This window comes from Gallus gallus, chromosome 7 (assembly GCF_016699485.2).
Source record: "Gallus gallus isolate bGalGal1 chromosome 7, bGalGal1.mat.broiler.GRCg7b, whole genome shotgun sequence".
Taxonomy (NCBI): domain Eukaryota; kingdom Metazoa; phylum Chordata; class Aves; order Galliformes; family Phasianidae; genus Gallus; species Gallus gallus.
This window is the reverse complement of record NC_052538.1, coordinates 1119575-1138116: the sequence shown is the minus strand read 5'-3', so window position 1 is coordinate 1138116 and position 18542 is coordinate 1119575. Positions and strand designations below refer to the sequence as shown.

At 34.8% G+C, this 18542-nt stretch overlaps 1 protein-coding gene across 50 annotated transcripts in view; it reads right to left on the bottom strand.

Moving 5' to 3' along the window:
* The window catches only part of TFPI (tissue factor pathway inhibitor), a 187039-nt gene that overhangs the window by 31784 nt on the left and 136713 nt on the right, over positions 1–18542 (bottom strand). For 48 of the 50 annotated variants that reach the window (XM_046944005.1, XM_046944012.1, XM_046943972.1 and 45 more), the window contains one exon: positions 10954–11025. The gene's annotated coding sequence lies outside the window, so the exon portion shown is untranslated. Of the gene's footprint in view, positions 1–6972; positions 7027–10953; positions 11026–18542 lie in introns of all 50 variants that reach the window. The other 2 variants (XM_046944004.1, XM_046943989.1) reach the window with 1 other exon arrangement.

Here is an 18542-nt window from a genome sequence, read left to right as displayed (position 1 = left end):
CCTTTCTCATTCTTTAAAATATCCTACTTATCTAAATCTGCTTTTCAGGTAAAAAAAAAAAAAAAAAAAAAAGAAAGAAACTTTGAGCTGAATCAGAGTTCCTGTTTAACTACTACTTCAGTACAAGAAGCTTTATGATAAATAACACTAAATGCACTGTCTCATCATGAGTTTTGATCTCTTAGTCTCTTTAGCAAGCTGGGTCTGCTTGTGGACGGCACTTCTGATAAACACAGTACGTACCCCATTTTTCTGAGCCAAAAGGTACATCACTGTAACTTTATTTTTGCAGTACTCTAAAATCTCTTTTAAATATTTTTTCAAGTTTTCTATTTTTCAAGTTTTCCCATTATTTTAGTCCATTCTGCTTTAAAATGTGATTGAGAGTAGCCTACATTTCTGAGCCAGAGGATGTACCATGCTTCTTAGTAATTTGAAGCAGAGGCCCAGAAGGACTACTGAGTCTTGAGCAAGTAAGCACATCATAACTTCCACTGCACGGACTTTAAACTTGTTCTTAAAGTTGTGCTGTCAGTTCTTAATCGGTTCTTCAGTTTATTTCTCTATTTATGATCTTACATAATTTTACAATTATGTCTTCATTCACTAATTTCCAAATGGTAAAATAGTTGGAAACTTGGACCACGCTTTAAAGCTGAAATTCTACATAATTAGCTTTCATCACTACCTTTTTGAAAAGCCCAGACACAAGATACTTCTTCAGTACAATTACAACAATAACAAAGTACAGAATATATCACATAGCATTTTGAATAATAGCAGTATTTGAAGAATCAGTACCAACAAAAAAATTTGAATAACTGAGGAAGTAGGGGGTCAGGTCAGTACCAGATACCACTCATTCTCTATAGCCAGAAGCTATGTGAGATTTGAATTGCATTACAAAATTCACATTGACTTTAATTAAAATAGAATCAGGAATTAAAGAGTGGTATGAATTTTGTCACCTTTGTTACACATGAAAAATTTCTTAATTCTTTTTGGCCTTTATTTCATTTATTTGATAAAAATGGAAAGTATTTTCCATCATACAGCAGTATTTATCTCTAAGGTAGATCTTATCTGAAGCAAAATACATAAAAGGTATTGCCGGTTGAACTCTTGTTATATTTGAACTATCCAAACATACATGAAATGCTGCACGAACTCAATAAAAAATGTCTCAGTGGAGAAATAATTGTTTTAAATTAATTTATTCCTCACTTGACTCATACACCATGTCAAATTCGGAAAGACGTATCGGCTAATTCAACTTCTACATAATTTTAATTAATCACCTATTCATTGTGTTTTCCATTCTCATGCATCCCCTACTTATCATCAGTTCAGTATTTCACTAAGAATCTTAGGAAATAAGGCTCCCTTTCCATCTACGTCCTTTAGCACTCATAAAAATGTAGATTAAGTCTAAAACTTCCTGGCTTAGTCACTGGATGTCACTGTTGCAGCACTAAGTAGTTATTTTATCTGGAAACAAGAGGTAAATTTACCTATTTTTATTTTTTTAAAGGATTTCTTTCCTGTTCAGGATGAAGTTTGAATGACTTTTATTCTAGACAGAGATCAGGCCTTAGGATAAATTTATGCTTTGAGGAAAAACAGACCATTGTACTAGCTCAGTTTCCATTTCATTTCAGAACTGTTTCTCTTTTAGTGAGAAAGCATGCACATTCTTTGCTTTTGTTGCTCTAATGAGAGCTTTATTTCTGGATATATTTATATATATACAAAAATGCACAATTCTGTTAGCATATATACACACAAACATATATATATAAATATATACACAATAATACCATAATTATATGTATGCATGTATGCATATATAACATTGACATAATATTTCTAAAAAACATTCCAAAATATTTTGCTAGGTAGGTCTATATAAAAAATTAAATGTAATGAGTAGCTATTGAAAGTATTACAACATCTCTTGCCTTAGTTGGCTTGAGGAAAAGCTAAACAGTAAGAGAAACATCAATCTACATTTGTAATCTTCAAGCTTGAGTAACTTGAACATGCATTAGTAAGAAGTCAGCCTTCTTATAGATACTTTTCCAAACCCCCTTGATACGCATTATATCAGCATTACAGTTATCAACTATAGATGTACTGTCATAGCAGTATTCAACTGTTTCCATCTCTTGTTTAAATTAACTGAAACAAAACTCAGTGGTACCCACATTTAGATAGATGACCAAGAATGAGCATTATTTACTGTCTTTGTACTTTCTACTGATTTCTGAGAAAGTTATGAGCATGTCTGTACATCCTTTGTCTTAATAAATGATGAACAGAAATGAAAATTATTTTCTCTGTTGTGAATTTTACTGGAAGCCACTGGCTATAGAGGCTTCTCTGAAGAGAGCCTAAGTAGTCTTCTATGACATTTTGTTTTTCTGTTTTTAAACACAACAGCTTCTCACAACCTGCGAGGCTGAATACTCCTCTATGATATGGCTGGAAAATAAAGTAGGCATGAGAGATGCTCAGACCATGACATAAGGAGCAACAGCAGGAGTTTCACAATATGCTTTCAGAAAAGTATTTTGAGAGGGTGAGTAACTGTAGGAAATGGCAGCTGAGGACACCATGAACTGCTGCCAGCTCAGGGAAGTCTAAGCAGCTAGTAATGACAAACTTTCCAAATTTGAATCTACCCCTCAGCCCTCTCTGCTGCAAAGTCAAATCTGCTTCCTTCTGCTAACCCCACTTCAAACACCACATCATTATGCTCTTGCCTAGAGCAGCTCTTCTGCATGCTTGCCCTCATTGTTATTTGTATGTTCCATCCTCGTGCTCACACCTAATGACTATACCAGCTATAGAAAGAAAATACAACCAGCGGACCACCAAACTGGAGGACTGGTAGAAAAACAGAACAAAGCATTATGATCATCTCCTATAATGAAGACCTGCACTATTCCCTGAGCCTGGTCACTACTTCCCCAACTCACTGGCTTACAGACAGCCCAAGCATATACTTGGAGAGGAAAAGTCTTCTTTAGAAGATGCAGAGAACATTTCTTGAATATGCTGCACACAATTTGACTGTCTTCAGCTGTTATCTTAGAAAACCTATCTACACCTAACAAGCTCCTGAGGTGTTCTCATGAGAAGCAAGCAGACTACTGAAAACAGCCAATTGCTCCTATGTGACATTCCTACTGCAGTGCACCTACCTACCAGAGGATTATTTACACAGCAACTACAACTACTAGAAGGCATTGGACAATTGTCTGTCCTGTGCCATGCTTATACTCTCCACAAAGCTAAGGACAGTCAGTGCTTCTCAGGTAACAGAATACCAATCCACCTTCAGCAAAGTTCATGCTGCCTAGCAGTGAGACAAAAATCTCATTTTCCTAATACTAATATTTTTTCCAGCAACTGAGAAGAAGTAATACATTATGAGCAGATTAAACATGGATAGGAAGTCTAAATGTCAGTTTTATCCTGAAGAGACTGGTTATAAAAAGGACAATGGATGAAGAATTCCTATCAGATAAAGGAAGTATGAGATTATGTAAATAGAAAATCAAAATAGTTCCAATGAAAATTTACAAAAAATGTTTATAATGCAACCTTATCCATAAGCATCTAGAAATTCACAACATTTTTACATCTTTGGATTTTATTACATACCAGAAGAAGATGAAGTTAGAGGTGTTTCACTAAGTCACAGGCTGGACCAATTAACAGATCTGCACTGAAACCATGAAGTACTGGCAGCGTCAATACAGAATTTCCAGAATTTCCAGCTGCAGTCAGCAGCTCCTTTCTTTGGTAGAGAAATGACTTCAACTAATATACAGGGTTCAACACACTTCCTATGAGAAACAGTTTCATGGTGCACCAACAAAAATAAAAATCTTTAAAAAGATCTTTTGCAAGATTGCCTGTCTCAAGAGACAGGAAACGGAACATAATGCTATTCACAAGAGTTTTCCATTTGGGCTTAATCTTTTCGAAATGAAGAGTAAACATCTGGGATGCTGACCAGCCAAGGCTCTTAAACACGTGCTTATCTCTAAAACACATGAGTAATAATACTGCAAGAAGAAAGTATTTTTTCAAAGGAGAAAAATATTTCACAGGAATCTACATTAAACTGTACTTACTACTGCATTTTTCTCTCATTGGCAAAAGTATATTGGTCAGTAAGTGGATTAATGAATCAAATGAATCTATCCATAATAATTTTGTAATAGTAATGAATAAATTAATGCCAACCAGTTCAAGTGAAATATTTACTAACAGCACTACCAGAGGAAAAGTCACATTGGAAATGTTAGCAAAATGAGTGCGATCTGCAGAAGGCTGATGGTATCTTTACATTGACAATAGAATGATGCTGCATCAATAACAAGATAAAACAGTATTTTTGCAAGTTATTCATTGGAACTACATACATCCTTCATAAAACATAGTTAAACACAGCTGTTCTCAAAGAAGTTCTATTTAAGATGTGAAAATTCATATGGTTTCTAAGGAAAACATCCAATTTAATTTCTGTAAAATACTAGTTAGTCGAGGAGTAGTTTTATATGACAAGCATCTCCCACTGAAATACCACATTCACATAAAAACTTTTTCATAATCACTATGAAAGACAATACAAAATCAAAACTCATCATCACAAAAAAAAAAAAAAAAAAACCTACAGGTGGTATGTTATTTACCAATGAGATTTCCTTTTGGTACTAATTTTGTGAGACTAGTAAGCAATCTTCATTAATCATTGTGAAACTGGATCAGGAGTTGAAGTCTCCATCCACATTCCCTGAATTAGACCTTTTTAATAAGAAAACGCATAGAGAAGAAGGATTTTTCATAAAGCTTAGGTGCTGTTGGGAAAAGAAGATTAAGTATTACTCTGTATTTCTATTTGATCCTCCACAATTTCTTTCCAATACCATACAAATCTCTTTTAGATTCTGGCAGAAACCTGACAGCTTATTTGATTTCTTTACAGCACGTGGGAGAGTAGGGGTCATAATATTTCCTTCCTTACACTTCAGGGTAACAAAACCCATCCAAAGCCACGATACTGTAGTACATAGTCAGCTCTAATACACTGGATGACTATTCTAACGCAAGCATACACATTTATTTCACAGAATAATCCTCATACATGCAAGCTGCCATTGCTTGCATAAGGAAGCTCTTAATACAAACTACTTGCAATAATACAGATAATGAAGAAATTCCTCTCAACATCTGAACATAAGCTGAACAACCATTTCTGATCATCACCAGAGAACCTACTGAATCAAGGAAGAGAGCTGTACAAGGGTAGTCAAAGTCCAATCAGAAACCTTGATTTCTTTCCTGAGATAATGGTAAGTATGTGATATGAGGTGAGGAGGGCAGGAGGCCAAATGAATACATGCAAGATCTATGAATCAAGGTTACTACAAGCTGTTTGCTTTCTTTGCTGTTTCAGCTGCCTATCAATAACCTAAAGGGAAAGAAATTGTTATCAGGTGAGGCAGTGATTACAACCATAATATGCTTTGAACAGGCTTTGCCATTCAGTGATAATACATAGACAATCCTCTTGACTGAGTATGTAATCTTAACACTAAAAGAGTTTACAAGGATTTACAATCCATTGTTTTCAATGGAAAACCATCACACTGACACTGTAAATAAAGCATACTCTCACATTACTTAAGTCAGAAACTCTAGTAGTAGAGATCTCTAGTAGTTCTGCTGGTCTACCTCTCATGAGTGAAAGATACACGAGTGAGATCAGAGAACATGTATTAGAAAAAAAAGATTTTTTTTTTGTGTGTGTACGTTTGAATTAATATTCAAAGAAAAAAGGCTGCATCATACATTTCACTCACAAGCTGTGATTTCTTCTGAGTATGAATAATTTTGCTAACTGCTATTTTTAAATGCTTATTTGAGTACATGCAGTCTTGTGCTTTCAGTTTTCTGTATAGACTGGAAGTGCCAGATAAGTAGTGGGAAGAGCACTGTTCTGAAATGCTGAACATGGAGAACTCAACACATTGTTATCTAGAAAACTGCAGAAACTAAGAATATTCCTTTACTTGGAACAGAAGGATGTCACAGGTCTGCAGCGTGTGAAGTATCATAATGACTGTGTTGCATTTCCTACCTAGTCAGAACAGAGGAATTTTTGAATGCAAATCATTCTCGGAAACATTTTTTGCTTATTTTGAGGATCAAAGTTGCAAAAATTTTTCAGTTATGCTTTAAAGAAATAACTTAATTCCCCTTCTTTATGTTCTGCAGAAGGGAATGAGGCGATAGTTATTTGCACTTAAGCACAGGAATCCCAAAACTGCACTACTGTATCCATTTCATTTATCAAGCCTACAAAGCAGAACTACAGATGACTTAATCTGAAGCATGCGAAATTACAAACTTTTCTCTCATTTTTATTCCTTTAATGATGAACTAGCAAAAGAAAAGTTGAAGTGCCGACATATAATCAATAAAAAGGACTTGAGTAGGACATGGATCCAGAATGGGGTTATAATTCTTCAAACGCTGAAGTTAAAGAAAAATGAATTTTTTTCAGGACTTGTTCCAGATAGGTATGCAAGAGGATGTATATTCATTCAGGCAACAGGGCAACAGTATTTTTTAAAACTCAAGGTTCACTTAATTTCTTCTAGTGTGGTTCAGATGAGGTCAAATTTAATGAGAAAACAACACAAAGCATCTTTCTGAGTAATAGGTCATTCATGAGGAAAGTAATATTTGTGAATACATGCACAAGAACACATACAGTTTAATCTTTCTTTTCTTCTACACTACTATTATGATTTTGTTTCTCAACATGAAGTCCATTAGTGCATTCAGTGATACAGGTCAGTAGGCAATTTACTGGCAGGTTGTGTCAAAATTTAACAAATAATCAAGAACACAGGCATTGTCATGACTAGTGTGTTCTGTTGTTTAAAAAAATCTCACCGGTTTTTCAACTGTGTTTTTTGGACACGAGTAGCAAGCAGGTGGACAGGCCAGCTGGAAAGAAGGAAAAAAAAAAATAACCCAGAAAAGTTGCAATTGCCCAAAGGAAGAGACACATTTATTTAAAGACGAACCCCTACAGAGATTTTTACATGTATTTTTGGAAATAAAAATACTCATGCTAAATTAGGTTAGCCTCTCAGTAAACATTCTTTTTTTTTCCAAAAACTAAATTGCCTTTTGCTAAAGAAAGCCTATGTATCATATGTATACATGTATCATCTAAGTAAGGTCCATAGATTTTTACAGGGAGTATACACATTTGATTTTCTTATCAAAATCTTCCTCAGCTGTCAATCTTCTGCTTGCAGGAGATACCAGAAAAATGATTAGCCAAATATCTGCATAAGTAATGGCCTACCAGTTTTTTCTGCTTATGGAATTAAGGGGGCACTGACTAGTCAGTTAAATAATGCCTGGGTATTGAGCATATCATTGGGCATGTGCTTAACACCAAACTGTTAGGTTATTGGAAACTGATTACTTCTGTTTGGTGAAAACCATGACACTTCACAATGCTTAAATTGGTTACCTGCTAGTTATTTTGAAGAAGCATTTGTGTCTTTGCTGGTAGCTTTCACTGAGAGATAAAAGTGGGAAAAAATACTTTTTTCCCCCTTCATCAGTGCATACCAACCTACTTTCCATGCCTCTGGAATCAAAGAAAGGCACTGCAGCTCTGAAGAAGGCAGTCTTGCTGTACAGAGCACAACCAGCCTGGAATTTTCTTCCTAGCTTGCTGATGGAGCTTTTTCCTTTATGCTAATACCTTCAAAGTGTCTAGAAAAAAAACCTGCCTAGCTTTTATTTCAAAATAGACTTGAAAATAGTGTCTACTCAGTGTAGCTTTATCATTAAGGCAATGAAACCCTGCTCTGTTAGAAGATATGCAACTCAAGTTAAACAGGCAGTACAGGTAAGTAAGTATAGGATGAAGAAAGAACCAGGACAGGAATTGTCATTTATTCACTCACTGTCCATCTGATATACACAGAGTTTTGGTACTTCGATTTTGCAAAAGATAAAAAAAACACCACCACATCTGTTTTAAAATGTTGCTCAGCTGTAACATAGCAAGCATTTTGTACGCGTGGTACCCTGCTATGGCTACAGAAAAAAGTCACTTGTCCACAGAATAAATATTTTTTGAAAAGTATATATAATATGAAAGAACTACACTGAAATTCTGGTGTTACAGTGGCTACACCTGTGAGAGCATCTCTCTTCCTCCAAAGTAAGAGGTGTTTCAGTGGAATGCAGTGAAACACTGAACATTTAACACCTTGCAGGCATAAAGATACTTCAACATCTGGCAAATCTCTGCAGCTGTCTGGCTCTAGAAGATTTTAGGTCCGCTACTCAGAAAAGCAGATCAGTCACTGGGGGGTGTGAAGGGAGGTATGCCCCAGTTTTGGCCTATTTTAGTGCATAGTTAGTATTCCATGCAAGTCATTAACATCATGGTTTTGTAGTATTTACTTAATAGCTGTTTTTTGAGTTAGTTTTTTTTTTTTTTTTAATCCTTATATGCAATACCTTCTAGGAACTAAACATACTAATCAAATTATTGAGGTGTTTCAGTAGACTGGGCCAAAGAGAAACCTGTGAGGTGAAACTAGCTGGCAAAATAAAGTAATCTAAGAAAAAAATAAGGAAAAATCAGAAAAGAAAATAAAGAAACAAACAATGATATCAGGTAGGTATAAAGTATAGCGCCACTGAGGAATTAAGACGTTAACATGGCAGCATTATTTGATTCTGTGGAAGTATAGCATAGCTGTACTTTGCATGAACAGGATTTGAAAGTTAAGAATTACATCACAGGCAATTAATCAGTATGCAATATGAAAAGTCAAGTCATTAAGAAGCAATTTTATGTACGGACAATATGTGATACAGATGGAAGTTTTTTTTAGCAAAGCAGGTCAATTTTCACCATGCAGAGGAAGAACACACACACTGCCTGATAGCCAAGGAATTTAATAACTCTTGTACAACAAAGGCTTGAAGCGAACCAAAAGGGACACTGATACTGCCACAGGCCAGGACAACGGCAGCAGAACTCTACACATTTTTTCAGCAGAGTAATACATTGTTCATGTCCACAAACTCCACAAGACTGCACAAAATATAAGCATTCTATTTCAGCAATCCAGAGCAGAGGGCTAAGCCCACATTCTCTAAAGAGTCTCTGGAGACTCCTTCTTTGGAGATACTCAAAACTCACCTGGACACTTCCCTTTGTAATCTACTGTAGGGAACTTGCTTTAAGGGAGGAGGGATTGGAATTGGAATAGGTGTTATCCAGAAATCCCTTCAAATCCCTATGATTCTGTGATTGTATGATATCTGAACAATGTTCTAACATGGCTGGCTATTTATGCAGAACCACATTCTCGACACACAATCATTAAATTGAATTATTACTATTGAATCATCAATTCTGAGACATTTAACAAGATCAGATTGCATTATGGCCAAGACTCCAACATATTTTCCTCAGTCCTGGACTACTGTACAGGTTTCCAAACTTAGGTCAGATCACACAGAGTCTCCCCAGTCAGACTTCTCCTACTCCATTTAAAGCAATATCTGTTCTGAACTAGGTATCAGAGAGTTTGATGAAAAGCAGTATTTCTGGTTTCAATTTCAGAAGTGTCATAATGTCCTGCTGGTTACTAACTGCCCTTTTTTGTCTTGGTGCTGGAGGGATGGTCTAGCTGCCACATTGCCACGTGCCCTCAAGCAAGAAAGTCTGCTGTGCCAGACATTTGTATTCATCCCATAAAAAATTTGAAAGCCACACCAAGCAACAGATATTAATTCTTCTTTTAGACTTTAGGGAATAATTTATCAGCTCACATGTTTTAATGTTTCTTTCTTTATTCATTCTTTGCAACACTTGTCCAAATCTGACTTTTTGGCAGAGGTTCAAATAACATTTACAATTGACCCTTTTATCCAAAGAACAGAAAAGCACAACACAGTAACCAGTAGCACAAAGTAATCTCTCTCTAGAAATAAATGATCTGTTATATATGCTGCAGGAATATATATTGTGTCTTAATATCTCATACTACAAAACATGAAGTTTTGCTGTGATATTTTCTCATATTACCTGGCATGCATCTTGCTCATCTTAAAAAGTACAATTATTTTTATAGTTTTCGACAACTGCCCTTGCTATGTCACTACACTGTGAAGAGTAAACCCTTCTCTCCTCTTTTCCTTATCCATTTGAGATAAAGAGGTGGAAAAAATCTGTTACAGTTTGTCTTCCCCACGTACACTAATAAAACCAGCAATACACTCAAAAAACATCACGTGGTTGAATCAGTACCCAAGGAAATCCAGATCCTTGTAAGAAAATTTAAGGATAATACACTATGTTTAACCAGTTTAACTACAACTCATTACCAAGCAACACAGCAGCAACTGTCATTTAATCATGGATTAAGAAGTAAAATTGAAACCAGTGAGCTCATAAAACATTGGGGTAACAGTAATTTTGAAGGGTATTGCAGTATATTTTTACATTATGCTAGAGCAATTCTAAATGTCAAGTCAATAATTTTTCAATAAATGACAAAAAAAAAAAAACATTGAAATTAACATAAGATGCAAAATTCATAAAACTTATAGATAATAACAAGCCTAGAAATAGTATCTGGAATATTTGGAACTGGAATAAAGGTAACTCTTTAGGAAAGAAAATTATGGCAAAAACACAAAGTGTTTCTTTAAGCCCACATCAACAGAATGTATTTTTTGCAAAATCTGTCTTTTATCATTATTATTTCATAGATCTTAGGTGCAAAGTGCCAGCTTGCAGAGTTTAATCTGCATTTCAGATTGTGTGCCTAGAATGTAATTTTCTTATTAAAATGCAATCCATGCTGGTAACGGTCAGGATTTACTTACTGTGTCACTGGATCTTGAAATTAACTCCAGAGCAAAGTGATGGGCTTGAATTACACGTAAAACCCTTAATACCTGCAAAAGCAATAAACTATCAGTTAATTCAAGCTTTTTCCTTTTCCTTCTCTATTTTTCCCCCTTTTTAATTAGCCTTCATTTTTTGTCCATAGATCATTGATCATTTTAAGTAACGTCAGCTTTTTATTTACCCAAGTTACACTGGAATACAAGTAATAATACTAATCCATAACAACAACAAAACATGGTCAAGAACGAAAACTGCTATTTCCAGAATTCAGAAGTACTTTAAAAAGTGACACACTGACACAAACCTTCTAAAATACAAACACATGAATAGTTAGTTTTCCATACAGTGTGCATTTCAGAACATGATTTAAAGAGAGATTATAAATAAAATGTTACAGAGTGTGCCTTAGAGATGCGAGCATTTGATTTCAGTACTACCATGAGTTTGACAAGTAACATCACATATCACCTAAACTACATTAATAAACAAAAAAAAAAACCCACTTAATTTGAGAGATGGCAGGAAGAATCCATTCAAACACCTCTCCTAACTCAGCAATGGCGTCGTGACATGTGTCAGAAGGCAAGTAAAAGTTATTCAAATAGTTTAAGTAAAAGTCAAAAAAGTAACCTCTGATACTACAACTGAGATGCTCATAACTGAGCTGAGAAAGTGTCTTGCACAGCTCCTATCATTTATAGCCTTGAAAAAAGTCGTCCCCAAAACCTGTACATGTCATACTGAGAGCATTGAAAGCTTGAAATTAAAGCACCTTGGTTCTTAGTATTCTACAGTATTGAGCAAAATACACAGAATGTTAGTCTAGGTTTATTCTTTCAGATTTCCAATCTGAAGAAAAAGCAATGCAAATAATGGCCATACTTTCACAGTGAATCTCCGTTAACTTTTATTTTCAGCTGTAGCATGTTCTGAAGCTTAAAAAAAATCAAAATATCTTTTGCCACATTCACAATTCTCCAGCATCGGCAGAAGAACTGAAAGACACAGAACACCAAACCAGGTTGCTACTCAAATTTTCAAAAGCTGTAGAAGTGTATATGTTATTTAAAGCAACGAGAGGATATCAGTTGACAGAAAATGCCAACAGGGGCTGCCTTCTTGAAAAATGCTGAGGTACTGGAAAAAATCCTCCCTGGAGTTTTATTCCTTCACCTCTGTTTTTTTGTTGTGTTTGTTGTTGTTGTTTGTTATTTTTTTCCTCCTTCTTCCTTTAGTTATTATTATTACTTAATTTTTTTTTAATTGATCATATCAGCAGTGTGATAATCTCACATTTCCACCATCATTACATTCACTAAAACAACATTGCCATTATTGATGAGGTCACTTAATTTGCTCTCCAGTAGATAATACACAGAAGTGTGTAATAATACTATATTGTCTGTCTTCACTATGCTGGTATAACAAAATCATCAAAAGAGAGGTGATAAAACATTACAGAAGCATTTGAAAAATCCTTGCTGATGGGCAAGCAAGTAAGAAAACTTAGCCCTGTAATAATCAGGAGATAGTTTTATCTAAAGTAATCTGCCTAGTCTTCCATCTCATTGATTCCTGGGTGATAAAACTGAAAAATTGGCTTTGCACCACGAAAGCTAGTATAACCTTTCCCCACCTACATAGGAAAAAAAAGACTGAGTTCTCAAATCCCATTAAAGTATAGCTTTCACAGATTTCATTCCAGATCCAGGCTTGAAGCTAAACGTATCTACTATGTCTTTCCACTGTTGAAAGACTTTATGAATTCTCTTATTTTGTTTATTCAAAAAATCTGACATTTCCTCCATTTCCTCTGACAAAATCTGTATTTCCTCCACTTTGCAATCAAACTATGCATTACAAATTTCATTTTCTGTTCAGCTCTCCAAGAAAAAATCTGAAGGGTTGTTGCTTCATTGACTAATAGATGTTAACAGTCAAGTAAACCTTTTTGACTGTCTAATTAGACCTTTTCTGAAATTCCAACTATAGAATTCTTTAACTCTTTCACTTCATTCAATTACCAGCCATATGATATTTAAGATCTAATCTTGATTTACAGATACAAAATCACAAAGAATGTACAACATGCTCTCACAAATATATCTGGTGGTTGATTATCCTCAGCACACTGATCTTATTTCTAAAAAGAATATGCTATCCCTAGTTCCCAAAAAGGAAGCTGTGTTATTAATTCAGCTAAAGTAAACTTCTTCCCATCCTACTATAATTAACAAAATCCTCCACAACTGACACCACGATTTTCACTGTTACTAGAACGAGATTCTTTTCGTGTCTCATCTTTTCTTGTCTACTCACTCCACAGCCAATAACTGGCTAATAACACAAGCTCACAGGAGTACTGTGAGTGGAACTACTCATACTGTCAGAAATCTATTCATTTTTCAAGCTCTTCTAACAAAACTATCCTGAAGAAAGACAAAAATATGCTAAAAAAAAAAAGTTATATCTAGGACTTCCTTCTGCATTTTTATATGCATGACAAAGTAAAAAGCCCTCAGAAGTCAACTGCTCAAGTACCAGTATGGCCTGAATCTGGTATGTGGGACAAGTTCAATTCACTTCAGCCCCAAATCATATTCAATGAATGATAGTTCAGCTAGTTCTGTGACAGAGCAAATTTTCCCATTATTAATGGACAAGATGTAGCTGACGGACCACACAATAAAAAAGGCTATGATTATTAGACATACATTTTATCTGGATTGGAGTAAAATACTGAAGAGAACCTAAGCAGTTATCAAAAGTGAAAAGTATATTCATGTTTTTCTATATTCATGAAATATTCATGAAAACTTTTAAAAGTTTTCATTTTAATGTAGATTCCATAGAAACACAGGAAAGACAGACTAAAATAATTAAAATGTCAGTGATTATAGATTTCTCAGAATATATCTTAAGTTAGAAGATTGCTGTATTAGAAGATACTGACACTATATTTTGGAAATGTTCTAATTTCAAACGCTACACTGTATCTCAGTACACATACAGTTAAGCAGCTTAACACAGAAAGGAACTAAAGCCCTTAAAAAAAAAAAAAACATTAGAAGAAATGTCAAAGCTTTGTACAACTGCTCTGTATCATAATGTAATTAATGTTGTTCTTGGAAAAAAGTAATCTCTCCCTAACCTTAACTTCACTCCCTGCAAGACTCTTAAATTGTGCCTATATGCACATCAACAAGCACCAAAGTCATAAACAGATGTGAATTTGGTAAAGAAAAGATCATTAAAATGTGGGTTTGCTTTACAAACAGAGATAATCTATCCTGAAACAGCCTTCGATCAAACAACACCATCTTATTAAAGCTTAACATTTTATTGAGAATATACCAATACCATAAAGAATTAATGCAGAAAAGCAAAAACTGAAGACAGACGTGAGAAACACCAGTATATTAGCAATAAGGGCTGCAACTGAAAAGAAAATGGTTTCAGACAAATGCTCTATTAACCAGTCTGCTTACTGTTTTGTCCATTTACTTTCATTCTTAAAAACGTAACAACAGAAGGAACTTGAGGGGTCTGAACTTTCAACTGTCATAGCAGGAAAAAACAAATCTGAAGTTCTGCATAAATCAATAAATAATGATTAAATAGCAAACAACAAAGTGAGAAAGCAACCCACAACCAACAGACTTCACCTGGAATATTTCTTTCTTTGTCCCCATCCACCCTCTCACACAAACTCTGTTTTTTCATAAGATCATGTCACTGGATTCCTTTAGGAAATAGCATCTTTGTTTCATTTGAGTGACATTATTCACCGGCTTGAGTCCTAGTCTCTGTTTAGCTGTCTCACTCATTTCAGACACACAGCTTGTAACATGTAACTTCTGTGGGTGAAAAGGGAGAACATATAAACAGTTTCTGGAAGTCTTGTGCTTTTTCTGAATATAAAATTATTTCCATAAGGTAAAAATCTTCCTCAATAGCAAACTTAAAAACAAACAACAAATCCAACACATAGAGAAGAAGCCTTATTTTCTTTGATTGAGCTCCTTTCCAAATTTAACTTAGTAACTAAGTGTTTTCCTACAGGATTAAAATAAATAAATAAATAAAAATGAAATTCTCTTTTGTCTTCCTGGAGGCATAACATACTTTATAGAAACTAAAAACATTATTATTGACTACATTTAATGAGATTTATAGATAGATACTAGGCAAGAAATACAAGAATATGTGGTAAGATTACAGAAGATAAAGCAAATAATTCTTAATTATTGGTTCAATCAACTGGTACTACAGCTGTAGTCTTATATGTTTTAGAATTGAAATAGTACAAATTTAATTTCAATTTTCATATGGATATTGGATCAAAAACATACTTTAGCAGCATGCAAATAACATATCATGCCAATAGGAAAAAAAAGCTTGGCTAGTTAATGCATGAAGGAGTATTTCAAAGTACAAAGTGCACAGCACGAACCAAGGTCAATCCAAATCCAGCTACCTGTGCTTTCTAAAGATTTAGAGCACTTAAGCTTCATCAGCTGCAGCTCATGTCTTGTTTAAAGGTTGTGGCAAGCTGCCCTTTCAACTCCTCCAATCCTAGACTTGAACATTAACTAAAAATGCCAAAAGCAAATCCTCTGAAAAATCGGAATAAGTATATCAATTTGAAGTGATCGCTTAGATTTGCGGAGAGCACATGATTATGTTAGAAAGAAATGAAATATTCACACTGTTTTTCTGCCCGTTCATCCAGTCCCTGCTATGTCCTGCATGTGATAGACATGATGAGGTAGAGGGAGAATTCAATACCTTTATACTGTCGGTTCTCTAACAAGACTTAAATACAGATCAAAATTAAAATCTTAGGCAGGTTCAAATTAAGAACTTGGATTCAGGGAAGTTAATCTTAAGTAAATATCAATGAAGAATTTTAATCTTTGGAAAGTGGCGTAAAATAACAAGGACCGCTAATAAGTATCATCTAACAGCCTACAGCCACATCTGCACTGCATTTGGGCCGCTTTGAAAAAGCATACTGGAACACTTGGGAGACTTTCTAGCATGCATCATAGGTCTTAAAGAGGAGACCACAGAAGTCACACTTGAGGAAGATTCCAGTTTCAGTTTGTTCTAACAAATCTCTTCAGTTTGGACTGACCACATCAGTAGGCTCACAGCTAAGATAATTCAGAAAGAAAAGCTTGCATGAAAAATGTAGGATTTTCTGGTTTTGAGCATGCTGTGAACATTCTCCTTCTATTTTCAACATCCACACTGCATGTACTGAACTTTCCAATAGCATTGGCCCACTTCAAATGTATTTTTTTTTAATTATTATTTCACTTTAAGCATAATATCAAATACAAACATGCCATTAAATAATTAAGATAAGATACTGAGCTCTATTTCAAAGCACTTTGGCAAGAAGTGTAATATGCTTGCTGCAAGTAGGGGTTTTTAAAATTGTTTTTAAGTATTTCAGTTATTTTTCTACCAATGCAAAGGTGACTTTTTTTTTTTTCCTAAAAATATCCATCCAGAAAAGAATTCTCAATTGCTTGATTCTTTGTGTGTTGTCAAACAATGAGACTACCGAATGGGATAGTAAAGGGATGACAAAGTGATGGTTATACTCTCTGTACAGATCTGTAGAAAATATAGTCAATAACAATTTCCCATTCAGAAGTCCAAGCCAGAAAGCTCAAAAGTACGACTCCCTTTTTTTTGTATTTTATCCTTAAAGCTCAAGGCATAGTTCTCCACTTTATAAATAAATGCATAGATATATATCTACTTTTCTCTAGGAGGTCTTGGCAACCTTAGTTCTCATATGTTACTCATTTAAAACTGTGATAATTGCACTGCTCTCTTGCCAAATACTGACACAGGACTGCCCCAGTACAAACATGGGAAACTGGACAAAAATGGTACTAGGTACTTTGCACTCTCAGCTACCTGTAGACAAGTTTAAAGGCAAACAGATCTTTTGTTTTTACTGTTTAAAAACACACTTCCAAAACAACAGAATATCTGCTTATAGAAAAAGAGGAAGTTTCCACTGTGGAATACATCATCTTCATTTCCCAGCCTTTCAGTTACGTAGAGACAGGAAGTATTTGACTAAAATTAATATGTTTTTGAAAACTGACTCTCACAAAAGGTTTCTGCCATTCTCTATGTTCATTCAATTTCATACAAAATATTTCTTACATAAAACAGTGCATGATAAGAATTTGTATCACTTAAGAATGAAAGCAGAAGGTATGCATTTGAAGCAGTAGCAATAGGCTAGTTACAATTAAGTCTTATTTACCTTAACTGTGAGATCTATTTGCTGATCCTCATTACAGATTTGAATACGTTTCCTTCAAATACCTATAGGTGGTGCTGAAATACAATTGTTACTTTAAAAAATGACAAAGTAATTTTGTAACAAAGCTACGGTTAAGCAGATCTGCTTCAGTAACGTACAGCTGAATCAGCAATCAAATTAAAGTTTGTTCACTGCTCGAGCCTCTCTAGGCCTCTCTGAATGGAATTCTCAGGTGTGCTGACTGCATTACACAGCTTGGTGTCATCTGCAACGTGCTTAGATTGCACTCAATCCCACTGTTAATGCTATTGACGAAGATATGTCCCAGCGCTGACCCCAAGGGACATCACTTGCCGTCAATCTCTATCCAGACATTGAGGCAGTGCCCACCACTCTCTGGGTACGATCTCACAACCTATTCCTCATCTACCGAACAGTTCACTACAAGTACAAAGCAAACTGAACACACGTATGTTTCTCCAAGAACATTCCTTTCAGGTTGTACATTTCATCCCGACCAACAGAAATTTTACCTCTGAGTAGCTATGACAGTGTAGCTACTAATAATAGCTCTCAGGTCCATCAGCCCAATTCACTGCAATAAGACACTGCTAACTTACTTCTCCATAAACATAATGCAGAGAACAAAATTTTTGCCAGGCATTATTAACATGTGGTAACATAATAAGCAACAGCAGATGAGCCCTTACTTTCTGGATTCAGAATCAACATATAATAATTCCACACTAGTGATTATTTACAGAAAACATTCTGAAATGTTCACAATTATGAGTATACATTATGGTAAATGTCAGTTTGAGCTATTTCCTGTAATACTAACACTTTACACCTAATTTCCAAGCTGTATTCAGCCTTTGGAAGTTATGAAACTAAAGAAAATAGTTAAAGGAAGAAAATTAATAAAGTTATTAACAGCAGTACAATTTTTCTAAAAGTAAGGAATGGTGTAAAATTATATTTGTGAATTTGGTACAGTCTTATCACAGGGTGTAGATCTCCATATCTATATTTTTGATAGTAAATAGAATGTAGCAAGTTTAAAATTGTGTGGTGAACTCTCCTCAAGTGTTAGGAAATATTTACTTCGGTTTGCACAGCTTTACTTGCATCAACTTGAATTATGGGCATAGTATTTCTTAATATGCCACCATTTCTCCTTTGCTATTTTATTTAAATAGTATATTCTAAAAACCAGTGTAAATAGAAAGGCAAGTTTGGCCATCTGTAAAAGCCAGCCATATAAAAACGTGA